General features: G+C 43.1%; 1 pseudogene; it reads left to right on the top strand.

The window, feature by feature from the left end:
* Window positions 1–391: 391 nt before the first annotated feature.
* Window positions 392–18297, top strand: part of LOC111972079 (DNA-directed RNA polymerase, mitochondrial-like) — a 39721-nt pseudogene continuing 21815 nt past the window's right edge.

The following is an 18297-nucleotide window of genomic DNA, read 5'->3' as shown; positions in this document are numbered from 1 at the left end:
CATGAACTGCAACACTGCCGGGTATTCAAGCTCAGCAGTTCCCCATGTGTATCGAGAATGGTCCACCACCCAACGGACATCTAGCCAACTTGACAAAACTGTTTCGACACCTTGTAGAGTCAATGCCCCAACGAATTGAGACTGTTCTGAGGGCCAAAGGGTGTTCAACGCAATATTAGGAAGGTGTTCCTAATGTTTTGTGCACTCAGTACAAATTGCACAAATATTATGTTTACTATTATATTTCCTTAACAAATAATGTTCTACACTCCTTTCAATACATAAAAAACCTAATTGTCTTGTTTCTAAATCGACTCTTCGATTAATTAGTAGTCGTCTATCCTTGCCTATACTCTGCTCCTTTCTGTTCGATTAGCTTTGTCTTTTTCAAGATGGCAGCCTAGCGTGGAGAAGTGTTGTGCAGTTATGTAAACATGTCACTATTGAGACTGTGTGCCTTATCGAAGTGTCTGAGTGGTCGAATATTGTTTGAAAGAAGTCTTCGTCGTGTGTCAAATGCTGGCCATTGCCACTACTTTCTTACACTCCGGAATAACGTTGAAAGACGAATATCAGGTAAATGTTGTGGTCCCTTGCGCTAGCTAACTTGTTAAGTCAACGGGACGAGTGCTCAAGCATGCAGGATTCATATTTCATACAGTGTTGTCAGACCTGGAAAGCGCACGGAATATCACTTGTGATATGTCTCAATGTATACAGCTTGTTTGTAATGATGCATGATAAACGTTAGATAAATTAACTGACCAGCCACCCCCTAAATCCTGTCGTGTTTTTTGTAGCCATGCAGCTAGCTAACGTTAGTTAGTGAACTTTGAAACAGTTAGCTAGCTATCATCATGGGTAACGTTACATTACTTAGACATCAGAGGTCGTTGGCTAATAAATGCCAATATATACATTTATTTTTAAGACGTTGCTAATCCATACTAAATGGCAAATGAATTGACTCAAGTCAACCATTTACCTATGAGTTGGAATGTTTTGAAATGGCACATTTTGTCCATGAGCCAGATCCCCCAGATTTGGGGCGTCATGTCTCATAGTGATTTTTTTTAAAGGTCCATGTCCCTAGAGTTGGAAAATGTGTGATAGCAGTGCAGCAATGGTAGCTTTCTGTGTTAACACTCTTTCATACCTCCATCCCATTCATTTTTTCCAATAGGGATTTTAACCTATGAGAAAATGTCAGTATACAACAAGTTATTGCTCGCTTATTATACCCTTTAATCATTGGGCATTTTTTATTCACAACTATCCATCAGACACATTTTCAGGTAATTTCAGGTTAACAGAACTTTGACCTCTAGGGTATATACACAGTTGAAATCTGAAGTTTACATACACCTTAGCCAAATAAATTTTAACTCAGTTTTTCACAATTCCTAACACGTAATCCTAGTAAAAATTCCCTGTCTTAGGTCAGTTAGGATCACCACTTTTTTTTAAGAATGTGAAATGTCAGAATAATAGATTTATTTAATTCAGCTTTTCTTTCATCACATTCCCAGTGGGTCATAAGTTTACATACACTCAATTAGTATTTGGTACCGTTGCCTTTAAATTGCTTAACTTGGGTCAAAAATTTCAGGTAGCATTCCACAAGCTTCCCACAATAAGTTGTGTGAATTTTGGCCCATTCCTCCTGACAGAGCTGGTGTAACTGAGTCAGGTTGTAGGCCTCCATGCTCGCACACACTTTTTCAGTTTCTGCCCACAAATTTTCTATAGGATCGAGGTCAGGGCTTTTTTAGACATTTTGCCACAACTTTGGAAGTATGCTTGGGGTCATTGTCCATTTGGAAGACCAAGCTTTAACTTCCTGACTGATGTCTTGAGATGTTGCTTCAATATATCCACATCATTTTCCTCCCTCATGATGCCATCTATTTTGTGAAGTGCACCAGTCCCTCCTGCAGCAAAGCACCCCCACAACATGATGCTGCCACCCCTGTGCTTCACAGTTCGGATGGTGTTCTTTGGCTTGCAAGCCTCCCCCTTTTTCCTCTAAACATAAAGATGGTCATTATGGTCAAACAGTTCTATTTTTGTTTCATCAGACCAGAGGACATTTCTCCAAAAAGTACGATCTTTGTCCCCATGTGCAGTTGCAAACCGTAGTCTGGCTTTTTTATTGCGGTTTTGGAGTAGTGGCTTCTTCCGTGCTGAGCGGAATTTCGGGTTATGTCGATATAGGACTCGTTTTACTGTGGATATAGATACTTTTGTACCTGTTTCCTCCAGCATCTTCACAAGGTCCTTTGCTGTTGTTCTGGGATTGATTTGCACTTTTCGCACCGAAGTACGTTCATCTCTAGGAGAAAGAACACATCTCCTTCCTGAGCGGTATGACGGCTGCGTGGTCCCATGGTGTTTATACTTGCGTACTAAGGACGAACCATACTTGCAGAGGTCTACACAGAGGTCTTGGTTGATTTCTTTCATTTTCCCATGATGTCAATGCAAAGAGGCACTCAGTTTGAAGGTAGGCCTTGAAATACATCCACAGGTACACCTCCAATTGACTCAAATGATGTCTATTAGCCTATCAGAAGCTTCTAAAGCCATGAGATAATTTTCTGGAATTTTCCAAGCTGTTTAAAGGCACAGTCAACTTAGTGTATGTAAACTTCTGACCCACTGGAATTGTGATGCAGTGAGTTATATATTAAATAATCTGTCTGTAAACAATTGTTGGAAAAATTACTTTTCATGCACAAAGTAGATGTCCTAACTGACTTGCCAAAACTATAGTTTGTTTACAAGGAATTTGTGGAGTGGTTGAAAAATTTGTTTTAATGACTCCAACCTAAGTGTATGTAAACTCCCGACTTCAACTGTATCAGAATTACCTGTATAAATGGCTTTAAATCAGAAACCCTGATACATTTTAAATGTATAACAAGTGGTTCTGAAAGGTCATGAAATCACATTTGAAATGATATGTAATATAACCAACTTTGATAGCACCAGCTACAACTATTGTTTTGTAAAATCACCCATATTGTGCCATTAATATTAGAATGTTTGGAGCTTAGCCATAGAAATCCATGTAATGAGGCAGCTATGTTTTTGGGTTGTGTGCAATTTGGTGCTTATTTCACTTAAGTTACAATCCAAAAACATAGCTGCCTCATTACATGGATTTCTATGGCTACACTTCAAACATTCTAATATTAATGGCACAATATGGGTGCCATTTTGTATGGGTGCTCCAGCTCCTTCAAGTTGGATGGGTCCCGCTGGTGTACAGCAGTCTTTAAGTCATACCACAGATTCTCAATTGGATTGAGGTCTGGGCTTTGACTAGCCATTCCAAGACATTTAAATGTTTCCCCTTAAACCAGTTGAGTGTTGCTTTAGAAGTATGCTTATGGTCATTGTCCTGCTGGAAGGTGAACCTCCGTCCCAGTCTGAAATCTCTGGAAGAGTGAAACCGGTTTCCCTCAAGAATTTCCCTGTATTTAGCACCATCATTCCTTCAATTCTGACCAGTTTCCCAGTCCCTGCCAATGGAAAAACACCCCCACAGCATGATGCTGCCACCACCATGCTTCACTGTTGTGATGGTGTTCTCGCGGTGATGAGTAGTCTTGGGTTTGCGCCAGACATAGCTCAATTTTAGTCTCATCTGACCAGAGTACCTATTCCCATATGTTTGGGGAGTCTCCCACATGTCTTTTGGCGAGCACCAAACGTGTTTGCTTATTTTCTTCTTTAAGCAATGGCTTTTTTCTGGCCACTTTTCCGTAAAGCCAAGCTCTGTGGAGTGTACGGCTTAATGTAGTCCTATGGACAGATACTCCAATCTCTGCTGTGGAGCTTTGCAGCACCTTCAGGGTTATCTTTGGTCTCTTTGATGCATCTCTGATTAATGCCCTCCTTGCCTGGTCTGTGAGTTTTGGTGGGCGGCTGTCTCTTGGCAGGTTTGTTGTGGTGCCATATTCTTTAAAAATTTTTATAATGGATTTAATGGTTCTCCGTTGGATGTTCAAAGTTTCTGATATTTTTTTATAACCCAACCCTGATCTGTTCTTCTCCACAACTTTGTCCCTGACCTGTTCGGAGAGCTCCTTGGTATTCATGGTGCCGCTTGCTTAGTGATGTTGCAGACTCTGGGGCCTTTCAGAACAGGTGTATGTATACTGAGATCATGTGACAGATCATGTGACACTTAGATTGCACACAGGTGGACTTTATTTAACTAATTATGTGACCTCTAAAGGTAATTGGTTGCACCAGATCTTATTTAGGGACTTCAGAGCGTAGGGGGTGTGCACACCCCACTTTTCATATGCACACCCCACTTTTCCCCAAATTTTTTTTTTTGATTTTTATTATTCTTATTTATTTCACTTCACCGATTTGGACTATTTTGCGTATGTCCATTATAGAGGTCGACCGATTAATCGGAATGGCCGATTAATTAGGGCCGATTTCAAGTTTCCATAACAATCGGAAATCGGTATTTTTGGACACCGATTTGGCCGTTCTTTTTTTTTTACTCCTTTATTTAACTAGTCAAGTCAGTTAAGAACACATTCTTATTTTCAATGACGGCCTAGGAACGGTGGGTTAACTGCCTTGTTCAGGGGCAGAACGACAGATTTTTACCTTGTCAGCTCGGGGATTCAATCTTGCAACCCTACAGTTAACTAGTCCAATGCTCTAACCACCTACCTCTCATTGCTCTCCACGAGGAGCCTGCCTGTTACGCGAATGCAGTAGAAGCCAAGGTAAGTTGCTAGCTAGCATTAAACTTATCTTATAAAAAACAATCAATCAATCATAATTACTAGTTAACTACACATGGTTGATGATATTACTAGTTTATTTAGCGTGTCCTGCGTTGCATATAATCGATGCGGTGCGCATTCGTGGAAAAAGGACTGTCGTTGCTCCAACGTGTACCTAACCATAAACATCAATAATAAACGTTTTGTTTTCGAAATTATAGTTTCCGGATTCGACCATATTAATGACCAAAGGCTCGTATTTCTGTGTGTTATTATGTTATAATTAAGTCTATGATTTGATATTTGATAGAGCAGTCTGACTGAGCGATGGTAGGCAGCAGCAGGCTCGTAAGCATTCATTCAAACAGCACTTTCGTGCGTTTTGCCAGCAGCTCTTCACTGTGCTTCAAGCATTGCGCTGTTTATGACTTCAAGCCTATCAACTCCCGAGATTAGGCTGGTGTAACCAATGTGAAATGGCTAGCTAGTTAGTGGGGTGCGCGCTAATAGCGTTTCAAACGTCACTCGCTCTGACGGACGGAAGCTATACTGTTACACTGGCAATACTAAAGTGCCTATAAGAACATCCAATAGTCAAAGGTATATGGAATACAAATGGTATAGAGAGAAATAGTCCTATAAATACTATTTTAACTACAACCTAAAACCTTGGAATATTGAAGTCTCATGTTAAAAGGAACTACCAGCTTTCATATGTTCTCATGTTCTGAGCAAGGAACTTAAACGTTAGCTTTTTTACATGGCACATATTGCACTTTTACTTTCTTCTTCAACACTTTGTTTTTGCATTATTTAAACCAAATTGAAGATGTTTCATTATTTATTTGAGGCTAAATGGATTTTTATTGATGTATTATATTAAGTTAAAATATGTGTTCATTCAGTATTGTTGTAATTGTCATTATTACAAATAAAAAATAAAATCGGCCGATTAATTGGTATCGGCCTTTTTTGGTCCTCCAAGTATCGGTATCGGCGTTGAAAAATCATAATCGGTCGACCTCTAGTCCATTACATGAAATCCCTTTACAAACCATTTAAATTACAGGTTGTAATGCAACATAATAGGAAAAACTCCAAGGGGGATGAATACTTTTGCAAGGCACTGTATATAGTAATTCTCACAACAATCTTCTTACAGATCCACCATGGACATCACAACGAAGCCATTTCTCAGCTCTGATCCCAAAGAAAGAGGATGGGAAAAAACGAGTATGGGAACAATCTCAGCTGTTAGATGGTATGTAATAAATTCCTTTCATCATGCATGTGATCCCTCAAATGCCTTTACATGTTTGTTTTCTATTATATCACAATGCTAGTATTTTCTCTGTTTCGTTCTTTTTTCCAGTGCTTGAAGCCAGAATCCAGCAACTCCAATCTGACATTGTTTTAGATGTCCAACATGCAAAGGTACAATTTGTCAACGCTTCCAAGTCGGGGAGAGGGGCTTCTTCAGGGAAGAGTCACAAAAATGTTTCTGGGGTGAGGACTGAGTTGCCCAAGGTGGAACATACTATTAGTAAGGGAGGGGGCAAAGATGCTTCAGCCTCCAAATCCCGCTGGATGGAGAAACTGATTCAGGAGAAGACGACTAAAACAAAGAAACTGAACCTGAAGCTAGGCATAGAAGATAAACCTGTGAAAAGCAGAAAAGGAAAACTGATGCTACCAGGTACCGCACAAAAAAACATATCGACAAAAGCAGGAAAAAAGACTGCATCGACCTCTAAAAAGAGCAAGACTCTGAAAAACCAAGAGCCAACTGCAAACCAAGCACACACTATGGCAGATGCACCGGTTGCTGCTGCAACTGTGCCTATTAGAAAAGCCAAAGGAAAGGGGAAAGCCTCAAAGGAGCCGGCTCCTGAGTTGTCTGAGGCCAGGGACCAGGAGCTGGCTGAGGTGGAGAGGAAGGCGGAGGCCAAGGCCCAGGAGCTGTCTGAGGTGGAGAAGTTGGAGAGGAAGCTTAACCAGTGGGCTATGTCGGCCAGCCCGGAGCTCGTGCAGGATAACAGCGAGGCCAGGATGTACGAGGGCGTCCAGCTTAGTGTGCATTGCTACCTGGAGGCCTGTGTGGTCTGTGGCGACATTGACCGAGCCCAGCGCCTCCTGCTCACTCACCACCGCATGATCAGCCGACGCAACCTGCTCAACATAGGACTCTACAACGTCATGATGAGGGTCTGGGCCAAGAAGGTAAGTGCTGCTCACTCTTGTATTAGAATTCTACAATTCTAATACTTTGTCTACACAAGTCTCTAAATTCTGCATTACCTCCTTATTCTCCATGTGGACTGAGCACGTAGGCCAGCTGTGTGTGGAGAGGTGTTATGGGTGCCAGCGAAGCGTCTTTCCTGGAAGTGAGGAGGCGCTAGGCAGGCATCCTGAATGAGAAGTCTCCATTGATGAGTGATATTGCATTTAGGCCAGTGGTGGTGTCGGTGACTGCATGCTTCCTCCAGACAGATTTATTGCATGACATTTAGCATGGCGGCACACATTGTGTATACTGATATGTGTATTGATGTGTTTACAGGGCTCATCTGTGAAAGAGACCATGGTCTCAGCATGACTCACTGTCAAAATAAATGTTAATATAGACCTAGTCCTGGAAGAGGGAGAGAGATCTCGCTATATCTTAATGAATGTCCCTATCTGATGTAGGCCAGGACAATCTGCTGGCTGACTATACAGAGACCGCGCCAAATGGATTTCAGTCAGGCCAAATGGATTGTGATTGATACTGTATGTGTTTGTATGTGTTAACTTCTCTAGGGTACGGGGCAGCATTCGGAATTTTGGATGAAAAGCATGCCCAAATTAAACTGCCTGCTACTCGGGCCCAGAAGATATGATATGCATACAACTGGTAGATTTGGATAGAAAACACTCTAAAGTTTCCAAAACTGTTAAAATAGTGTCTGTGAGTATAACAGAACTGATTTGGCAGGTGAAAACCTGAGAAAAATCCATTCAGGAATTCGTTTTATTTTTGGTTTTGTGGTTTTCTATGCAATGCCATGACAGTATCCATTGACTTATGACTCAAATTGCACGTCCTGTGGCTTCCACTAGATGTCAACAGTCTTTAGAAATGGTTTCAGGCTTGTATTCTGAAAAATGAGGGAATAAGAGCAGTCTGAATGAGTGGACCTGCCGTGTCACAGAGATTTTTCATGCGCGCGACCAGAGAGAGTGCCTTTCTTGTTTATCTTTTATATTGACGACGTTATTGTCCGGTTGAAATATTATCGATTATTTAGGCTAATAACAACCTGAGGGTTGAATATAAACATCGTTCGACATGTTTCTATGAACTTTACGGATACATTTGTCTGCCTGTTTTGACTGCGTTTGAGCCTGTGGATTACTGAAGAAAACGCGTGAACAAAACTGAGGTTTTTGGATATAAAGAGACTTCATCGAACAAAAGGAACATTTATTGAGTAAATGAATGTCTTCTGAGTGCACCCATATGAAGATCATTAAAGGTAAGGGATTAATTTTATCTCTATTTCTGACTTGTGTAACTCTTCTACTTGGCTGGTTACTGTTTGTAATGATTTGTCTGCTGGGCAATGTTCTCAAATAATCGTAAGGTATGCTTTCGCCGTAAAGCATTTTTTAAATCTGACACCGTGGTTGGATTCACAAGAAGTTAATCTTTCAACCTATGTAAAATATGTTTTGTTTTCTGAATTTTTACAATTAGTATTTTTGTATTTGAATTTGGTGCCCTGCAGTTTCACTGGCTGTTGAAGAGGTGGGACGCTAACGTCTCACGTACCCTAGAGAGGTTTTAACAACCTGCTGTCAGTAATTTGATTATGCTTATTGGACAAGGATATAACAGTCTGTTTGGAGGCTTGGTGGAACTCAATTTGTAAATGTCAATATGCTGACTAGAACGTTAGGCTAATTCATTCAAAAGGAGATAAAAAAAAATATCTGCAAAAACTGGCTGGTAATGGATTCATGACACAGACTGTTCTATCAGATTTGGTTTCTAGCCTTGTTGTGTAGAACTGCAGGTTGTTTGAATACAGAGTCACGGCAGAGAATCCTGAGTCAGTCTTGGTCAGTATGCGGTTGTGGTGAAAGTGATTTCCTTTTGAGTGGTCTTTCAGACTAACATGACGCTGACCCTCTTGTCTCTGGCTATCCCGCCCTACTCTGCTGTCCCCCCTGAGGATGTCACCCTATGCAGTGTGGCCCAATGACAGAGCATGTTGCAGAGCAGTAGGGGTGGATAGGGCCAGCTGGTTGGTCCATCGATCACTGTATGGTGATACCAATGACATTGTTGTTCTGCACTGGTGCTCTCCTGCTCCCTCTTCAGCCCAGCCATCTTTCTCTCACACTGTTCTTCCTCCCCTTCCCCTGTTCGTCTCAAGTTCCCCCTCTCTTTCTGTCTCTAGTCATACTGTATCTCCTGGCCTGATGTGGGTTCCATTGTCCACAGTGGCACTGTGCCTGGTGGCTAGCATCCTTTTAAAGCACATCTCATTCCTACAGAACTAAAGTTTATCTTCAGCTTGCACAATTCAGCTATGTCGCTCTCTTGCTCGTCATCTCCCTGCGAGCTGATAGCAGTGTAATCCCCGCCCCTGTCTCTTTATTCCTCCAGACCACACTGAGAGAACAAGGCCTAATCTCCTCTTTGTTCAAGAGACACTGAGAAAATGACATGTTAAACAGTACAGGGAGTCTTTAATGGCCATTCCAATCTCTCTCCCGTATTCCGTTTGGTTCTGTGAATGCTATTTAATTACTGTCTTGCAGAAAGCTGTGGAGGGCAAAGGAATACTCTCTCATTGATGACAAATCTTCCCCCCTCCGATACCTCATCCCTTTGTCACTGTCGCAGTATTCTGTTGTTCTCCATTAGAGGGCAGTGCTAACACAAGTCCACCAGGGACCTCTGTTACCTCGGTTACATCGAGGTGTTACACATCACATGCCACAGCATAACTTTTCCTTCCTACTGACAGACGGCATTCATACAGTGCTCTGAAACAGTCACATATAGGAGCAATTGACCTCAACCCCAGAGTAGAGTAGGGTAGACGACTCACCTCATCATGGTCTAAGACACTGCATCTCAGTGCTAGAGGTGTCACTGCAGTACCTGGTTCGAATCCAGGCTGCATCACATCCGGCCGTGATTGGGAGTCCCATAGGGCGGCGCACAATTGGCCCAGCGTCGTCCGGGATTTGCCGGGGTAGGCCGTCATTGTAAATAAGAATTTGTTCTTAACTGACTTGCCTACTTAAATAAAGCTTCAAAAAAAAAATGGTTTAATCCCATGAGTAGAGTAAAATAGATGAATTCTTGAATCTATAGTAACTAGACTGGACTAGAATGAAATAGAACAGAACACTATTTCCAGCATGCCATGCGGCCATGCTGTCTGACACACAACATGCCCTTTCTCAGACATTCAGGTTGACTTAGCTTCGTAGTACACTTCAGCTTTGTCTCTTGCTTAGTTCCCAAAGGCTCCATCGGATATCCAACGGGCCGCTTTGAATTAGCCAGGCCTTAGTTTCCTCAATCCCTCTTCAGCTTCAGTTGTTGCTCCATACACTACATTTTGTATTCCACTGGCTGTGTGCACATCGCTATCTCCTGAATTCAACAGTCCAGTCATGGCAGGTATGGAGTCTCAGGATGACCATCATTTGAATTAAAATGACACAACGTGCTCTGTGACCGGTCTGTGGACTGCCTGATATTTCCAATGCTTCTGGGGCAAAAATTATGTTTGTTATGCTGGCATTGTCAATCAGCATAATAAAGCCATGCATATGATATCGGAGCCGAGGTGCTTTAAATATAATTAAGTCACCATGGGGCCACAGTAAACTAGATCCGACATTAGGCCTCGTTCACCTTCTGAAGACCAAGGTCAAAAAGTTGACTTCTATGTTTTTTATGCTGATGAAAGTACATGCCTAACTTTTTACTTCAAGCAAATAAGATAATATTACCAGAAGATTATCAACACTTGTAATCCATCCATTGCCTTTATCCGTCCCCAAGGCACTCATCTGTAAGTAATGGCTATTTGAAAGAAATATGCAAAATGCAACTTTCTAGGGAGTACTGACTGAGGTTTGCTATCTTGTCTCTGACATTTTTCCCCCTGTCTGTCCTCAGGGTCCTGCGTCAGATGAAAGAAGATGGCCTGTGTGTGGAAGAGCTGTTCAGATGCTGTGTGTTAAGGCAGGATGAGAGGGACATGGTGCTGAGGGCCATCCACACCGTGGAACCAGACTTTCAACCCAGCATCAACACTGTCCTGCACACTTGCTCCTCACCGCTGGTCAAAGACTTCTACACAGAGGTAGGACACATGTCAACATATGAGTCGAGTAGACACGTCAACCCATCTGTGGAGGATGCAGAATTGAGACTTGGCTTTTATTACTTGATCGGACCTGTCCTTTATGTTCGTTTTTTGCTTATGAAGCGTTTTGAGAGATCTATTATGAAAAGTGCTATATACATCAAATAAATTATTATTTATTATGAATCGAGTAAAATGTAATCATTATTGAATCTATAGTGACTGGACTAGACAGAAATAGAATAGAACACTCTTTCCATTGTTGGAGACAGAAATGTGTCTCTCTGTCCCTCTCGCTGTCATGCAGCCATGCTGTCTGACACATAACGTGTTTTTTCTCAGTCTAGGGGTGTATACGTCTTGCAACAGAAACCGTTTATTGTTTATGAACCAAACAGAGCAAATTGAACGAAACGTGGAGGGACCTACCTGAATTTGAGCAATATAAACTCGTTTTTGTTGCAAAACGTTTCCGTTTGGCGTAAACGGTTTTGCAACATACTAAACGTTTCGCAACAATCAGCGTAATAAATTCACCCCAGGCCTGGAGGGTTCTCTGGAAGCAGTGGTTGGACTGTGTCATGTGTTTGTCCTATAACAATCTCTATGTAATCATGGTGCAGTATCCAGCAGCATACCACCCTGCATCCCACTGCTCGCTTGCCTCTGAAGCTAAGCAGAGTTGGTCCCTGGATGGGAGATCAGATGCTGCTGGAAGTGGTGTTGGAGGGCCAGTAGGAAGCACTCTTTCCTCTGGTCTAAAAAAATTTAATCCCAATGCCCCATGACAGGGACTGGGGACATGACCCTGCGTAAGGTGCCGTCTTTCGGATGGGACGTTAAACGGGTGTCCTGAATCTCTGTGGTCACTAAGGATCCCATGGCACTTATCATAAGAGTAGGGGTGTTAACCCTGGTGTCCTGGCTAAATTCCCAATCTGGTCCTTCTACCATCATGGTCACCTAATCATCCCCAGCTTCCAATTGGCTCATTCATCCTCCCTCCTCTCCCCTGTAACTATTCCCCAGGTTGTTGTTGTAAATGAGAATGTGTTCTCAGTCAACTTACATGATAATAAGGGTTAAATAAATAAAATACATTTACAGAGCGACTTACAGGAGCAATTACAACCAAATCCAACTTTATTTGTCACGTGCCGAATACAACATGTGTAGACCTTACTGTGAAATACTTACTTACAAGCCCTTAACCAACTGCAGTTTGAGAAAGTGTTCAAATATTTACCAACTAAAGTAAAAAAAATAATAAAAAGTAACACAATAAAATAGCAATAACGAGGCTATATACAGGGGGTACTGAGTCAATGTTCTGGGTTACAGGTTAGTTGAGGTAATTTGTACGTGGAGGTAGGGGTAAAGTGACTATGCATAGATAATAAACAGCGAGTAGCAGAAGTGTTAAAAACAAATGGGGGGATGGCCATTTGATGAATTGTTCAGCAGTCTTATGGCTAGTGGGTAGAAGCTCTTAAGGAGCCTTTTGGTCCTAGACTTGTCGCAGCGCTACCGCTTGGCGTGCGGTAGCAGAGAGAACAGTCTATGACTTGGGTGACTGGAGTCTTTAACACATTTTTGGGGCTTTTTTCTGACACTGCCTAGTATATAGGTCCTGGATGTTGTTGCCTACCCTTACCACCTGGGGGCGACCCATCAGGAAGTCCAGGATCCAGTTGCAGAGGCAGGTGTTTAGTCCCAGAGTCCTTAGCTTAGTGTTGAGCCTTGTGGGCACTATGGTGTCGAACGCTGAGCTGTAGTCAGTGAACAGCATTCTCACATAGGCATTCCTTTTGTCCAGGTGGGAAAGGGCAGTGTGAAGTGCGATTTGAGTCATCTGTGGATCTGTTGGGGCGGTATGTGAATTGGAGTGGGTCTAGGGTATCCGGGATGATGCTGTTGTGAGCCATGACCAGCCTTTCAAAGCACTTCATGGTTACTGACGTGATAACTACGGGGTGGTAATCATTTAGGCAGGTTACCTTCGCTTCCTTGTGCACAGGGACTATGGTGGTCTGCTTGAAACATGTAGGTATTACAGACTCGGTCAGGGAGAGGATGAAAATGTCAGTGAAGACACTTGCCAGTTGGTCAGTGCATACTTTGAGTACACGTCCTGGTAATCCATCTGGCCCCGCAGCTTTGTGAATGTTGATCTGTGTTAAAGTCTTGCTCACATTGGCCACCGAGAGCGTTATCACACCATTGTCCTGAACAGCTGGTGCTCTCATGCGTGCTTCAGTGTTGCTTGCCGCGAAGCGAGCATAAAAGGCATTTAGCGTGTCTGGTAGGCTTGCGTCACTGGGCAGCTCGCGGCTGGGTTTCCCTTTGTAGTCCGTAATAGTTTTCAAGCCCTGCCACATCCGACGAGAGTCAGAACCGGTGTAGGAGTCAATCTTAATCCTGTATTGACGCTTTGCCTGTTTGATGGTTCGTCTGAGGGCATAGTGGGATTTCTGTTAGGGTTAAGTGGTGCTGCTATGCTTTCTCACACGATTCACTTTTTGCCATACAGGATGTATCTTTAGCTGTGCTTGTACCATGGGGAGAGAAGGAGTTGTTTTTTAACTCAGTGCCAAGTTTTCATAACACCGTCTCACGGGAAGTCGAAACTGCACATTAGAATAATATATATACTAGTACTATTTGCAAATTAGATGTGCAGAAATGCAGTTTGATCTAGTGTTAGGAGATGCTGTGTTCTCCTGTGAGGGGGATATTACATTTCTATCATTATGAGCCAACTCATTAATCTTGGTGCCCTACTGCACTTGATCTATGGTTTAGCTGACAGTTCTGCCTTTGCCAGGGGTCCTAGCTAGAAGAGAGAGTGAGAAGGAAAGGGAGGGAAGCTTGGTAGTTGTCCCATTCCGGTCCATGCTGGCTCTGCTCCGTCTCTGGACAATCTCTGCCCCTGGGCAGAAACAAGTGTCTGACACACTTCTACACACGCAAACAACAATACACATGAACATACTTATTATTCAGTCCTCTCTCATGGCCCAGCATGAACTGCCATAGAAGCACTGAAACAGAATGTTATAACATAAGAGTGTCCGCTAAATGACTAAAATGTAAATATATGCGTCCAAATACATCAGTGTATATACTGTAGTTCCTCAGCAGCAAAGCTTGCTCTTTAAGTAAGACTAGTATTGTGCCATGCTTTAGTGCCTTAGAGCCAGTGACCAAGTGACTTATCACCCGCGGAAACATTAGTTTTATTTTCGCTGCCGTTCAAGCGGCCTCTCCTTTGCGGACATATTTAGTGTGTCTTCCTGTGTCTCCCGGGTTAATAAAGAGACACCGTACATCAACCCTTCTATGAAGTGTTAACTGATAATACCCAGATGTCCTTGCACAGGTCACGGACGCCCACTTTCAATAATAAATTACAACATGAAAAAGTACACAGGCCCTCTCAGTATGTAGGCCTACTCAGTACCCTTCTCACTGGACCACTTAGCCAGCTGTGTGTTTATATAATGAGATATATGTGCCGCCACTTTCTATGAGCTTTTTAATTGGGTGCCAGCCAGACCTTTGGTGTGGGTTAAGCTTAAAGCAGCAGCATGTAAAGATGCAGTATAAGCATATTTATTTTTTAATTGGCCACGGGAGGGTGATGGGATGGATGTTAATTTGCATAGCTACTGGCTGTTAATTGAGGCTCTGGGTATGGTTTGCGTTAGTTTGGGCCCTCGTGTCCTCTTTATTTCTCTCTGTCAGGTGACTGCAGGCACAGGGGGAATGGTGGCATGGGCCTGCCTTAGTCCATTTAGTGCCTTTACTCCAAGCACCAAACACACAGACAGAGACACACACAGAGACCGACAGACAGAACTACACTGACCGTAAATGTGTTACCATCCAATTATAGATGTAAACATAGGAATATTCATACTCCTTTGTAAACGCATATCATTTGATTTTCAGTTTGATCTCAGAAATGAAATGCCAAGCAGTCAAGGTACCAGCCCACAGTAATTGATGGAGCACACAGATGTGACTACACCTTATTACGCCGAGCATAATGAGCCATCTGTTTACTTTATAGTCTTGTGGAGCTGAATGTCTAGTGATTAAGCCTGGGTCATGTTCTGTGTGTTGGCAGCAGACTAAGCGTTTAGTGCAGGGTTCCCCAACTGGCCAAATTTGGCCCGCGGGTGATTTTATTTGGCACCCCAAGTTTTCTGAGCAATTTTTGTGGGGTGTAAATACACCAGCACATCAGCTCCAAGTGATTTTGAATTTTGGAAATCTGTTCCAAAGTTTTCCCACACATAATAGAGAGGTATACACTCAGTGGCCAGTTTATTAGGTACACCCATCTAGTACTGGGTCGGACCCCCCCTTTGCCTCCAGAACAACCTGAATTATTCAGGGCATGGACGTGTTCCACAATTGGTATCAAGGGACCGAACGTGTGGCAGGAAAACATTCCACTCACCATCCTGTACCGTTGACACCAGGCAGGATGGGTCCATGCACTTTGCTTACTGCTTACGCCAAATCCTGTCTCTGCCATCAGCATGATGCAACAGGAATTGAGATTCGTCGGACAAGGCAATGTTTTTCCACTCAATTGTCCAGTGTTGATCGTGTGCCCACTGGAACCGCTTCTTTTAGTTTTTTTTAAACATTTTTGTCATTTAGCAGACTCTCTTATCCAGAGTGACTTACAGTAGTGAGTGCATACATTTTCAGATATTTGTTCGTACTGGTCCCCCATGGGAATTGAACTCACAACCCTGGCGTTGCAAGTGCCATGTTCTACCAACTGAGTCACAGGACTGACTTACCGACTTAGCTGATAGGAGTGGAACCCGGTGTGGTCGTCTGCTGCAATAGCCCATCTGTGACAAGGACCGACGAGTGTTGCGTTCCGAGATGCCGTTCTGCACACTCCTGTTGTACTGCGCCGTTATTTGCCTGTTTGTGGCCCGCCTGCTAGCTTGCACAATTCTTGCCATTCTCCTTCGACCTCTCTCATCAACAAGCTGTTTTCGCCTACAGGACTGCCGCTGACTGGATGTTTTTTTTAGTTGGTTTCACAATTCTCCGTGAACCCTAGACACTGTCGTGTGTGAAAAGCCCAGGACGATCATACCACGCTCAAAGTCGCTTAGGTCACTTGTTTTTCCCATTCTAACGTTCAATCAAACAGTTACCGGATGCATGTCTGCCTCCTTTTTATAGCAAGCCATGGGAACGTGACTCACGGTCTATAGGAGCGAACCATTTTTGTGAACAGGGTTGTGTACATAATAAATTGGCCACTGAGTGTATGCGATTGTATACAAATGTAAGAAAAGTTTGAGATTATGGTTTAGTCAAATATTATATCTGTTTGGGCATCTTGCGGTCAATTTGCAGTCTACAAATGATTTGTAATTGTGTTCCTGCCCCTTGACCATCCGCTAAAGAAAAAATTTACCCTCGGCTGAATCTAGTTGATAATCCCTGGTCTAGTAATTAAGGCTGCGTAATGCTCTGTGTGTTGGCAGCTGACTGCACTGTCAACACACACTTAACGACGCACCCTGACCTGACCAAACCCTCCCCATCACCACACACTCATATTATTCAGAATACACACACGCACTGGCTAGGACTGTACACACACACACAGAGAGCCTGGACAAACACGCTCGAATGTGCACACACGCATTCCAAAATAGCTATCTGAGTATTCTCAATGTATCTAATATTGATTCTGATAATAGACATTAGGTCTAATGTATGCTCCCTTCCAGTGTCTCTCTCCTGTGATGTAAAAGTCTCTCCCTGGAAAACCCTGTCTGTGTACGGCCTCTCTGAACCCTCTGACCTGTGTGTGTTTCAGAGGGCAGATGCTAACTACCCCAAGTTGGCCTTCAGCCTGGAGGAACTGCGGGAGAGGTTCAGCCGTCAGCTGAGTATGGAGCAGGCCAGCACCATCACCATTCACTCTGTGGAGGCCATGAAGCCTGTTACCCCACACATGGCCAAGATGGTAAACAAACTGCCCCACCCACCTAGACGTATAGTTTGGCCAAACTGAAATATACTACTATAGTTGTATGGGATAGTGACACACTGAAATATACTATGCTTTGTTTTGTTTTTAATGGCCCTGAAATGAGCAATTATTGGAGTTGTATAAGATCTCAAATCGCTTTACATTGAAGGGGTGGAATTGTATTTAATCCATTGCCAATGACAAAATCATATTTTCATTACGTTGATTTTTATTTAATTTTTTTATGTTCCATCAGTGTCAGCAGAGAGAGAAGTTTATCTCCAGACATCAGTCAAAACTTTAAATGTAATGCTTTGAGGCCTCTCCTGTTATCTCAGTGATCTGGGGCCAGGCATTTACGGTTTAAACTCTCCCTGCATCTCCAGACAGTGTTTCAGACTGGGAGCAGGAGGACGAGGGTCCCTGGTGGTCTGCAACATTTACAGCGGAATGATAATGTACAGCAGAATGATAATGTATTTTGATGGGGCTCTCCTGAGGAGGGGGCGGAGTCATCTAGAGTCCAGGTCAGCCTATCTGCTCTGTGTCAGCTGGGCTCTCCTCCTGGCATGGTCAGGCAATATGACAGTCCCCTAGATGGAGGGTTGACCCAGTTTCACAACCTGGCTGGAGACCTGTTCTGTTCGATCACAATATCTGAATCGGAACACATGCTGAATACCACAGATGGTTATTGGCTAGCTAGTCGAGTCCAAATGAGTTATAAGGTGTGTGTTGTTTAACTTGACATCAACTTTGAACTCATATCCAAAGTGGATCTAAGGCAGAACTTGCTTATGGACCATAGTTCATCATGTTTTCATCCACCAGAACCACACAGTACCATGCAGTATTACCGTGCTGATGGTGGTGTATGTGAATGTTTCAGAGGCCTCTACTGGCAGAGCAGCGGATGGTGTGGCACGAAGCCCTAGTTGGGGCCCTGAGGGAGAGCAATATGATCCTGGCCAGCATCACCCCGAAGGCCGTCAGACTCAGCCTCTACCCCTACCTCTGTCTGATGGACCAAAAGGACTATGTAGACATCATGATCCAGGTATAAAGCTATTATTATCATCATTATTATTATTATATAACCCACTTAATCCTCTCAACTATCTCTGACCTTGGGTCATATACACTGAGTGTACAA

The sequence above is a fragment of the Salvelinus sp. IW2-2015 genome, linkage group LG13 (genome assembly GCF_002910315.2).
Source record: "Salvelinus sp. IW2-2015 linkage group LG13, ASM291031v2, whole genome shotgun sequence".
Lineage (NCBI taxonomy): Eukaryota > Metazoa > Chordata > Actinopteri > Salmoniformes > Salmonidae > Salvelinus > Salvelinus sp. IW2-2015.
The sequence above is the reverse complement of the archived record's forward strand: the minus strand, read 5'-3'. Positions and strand labels throughout refer to the sequence as shown.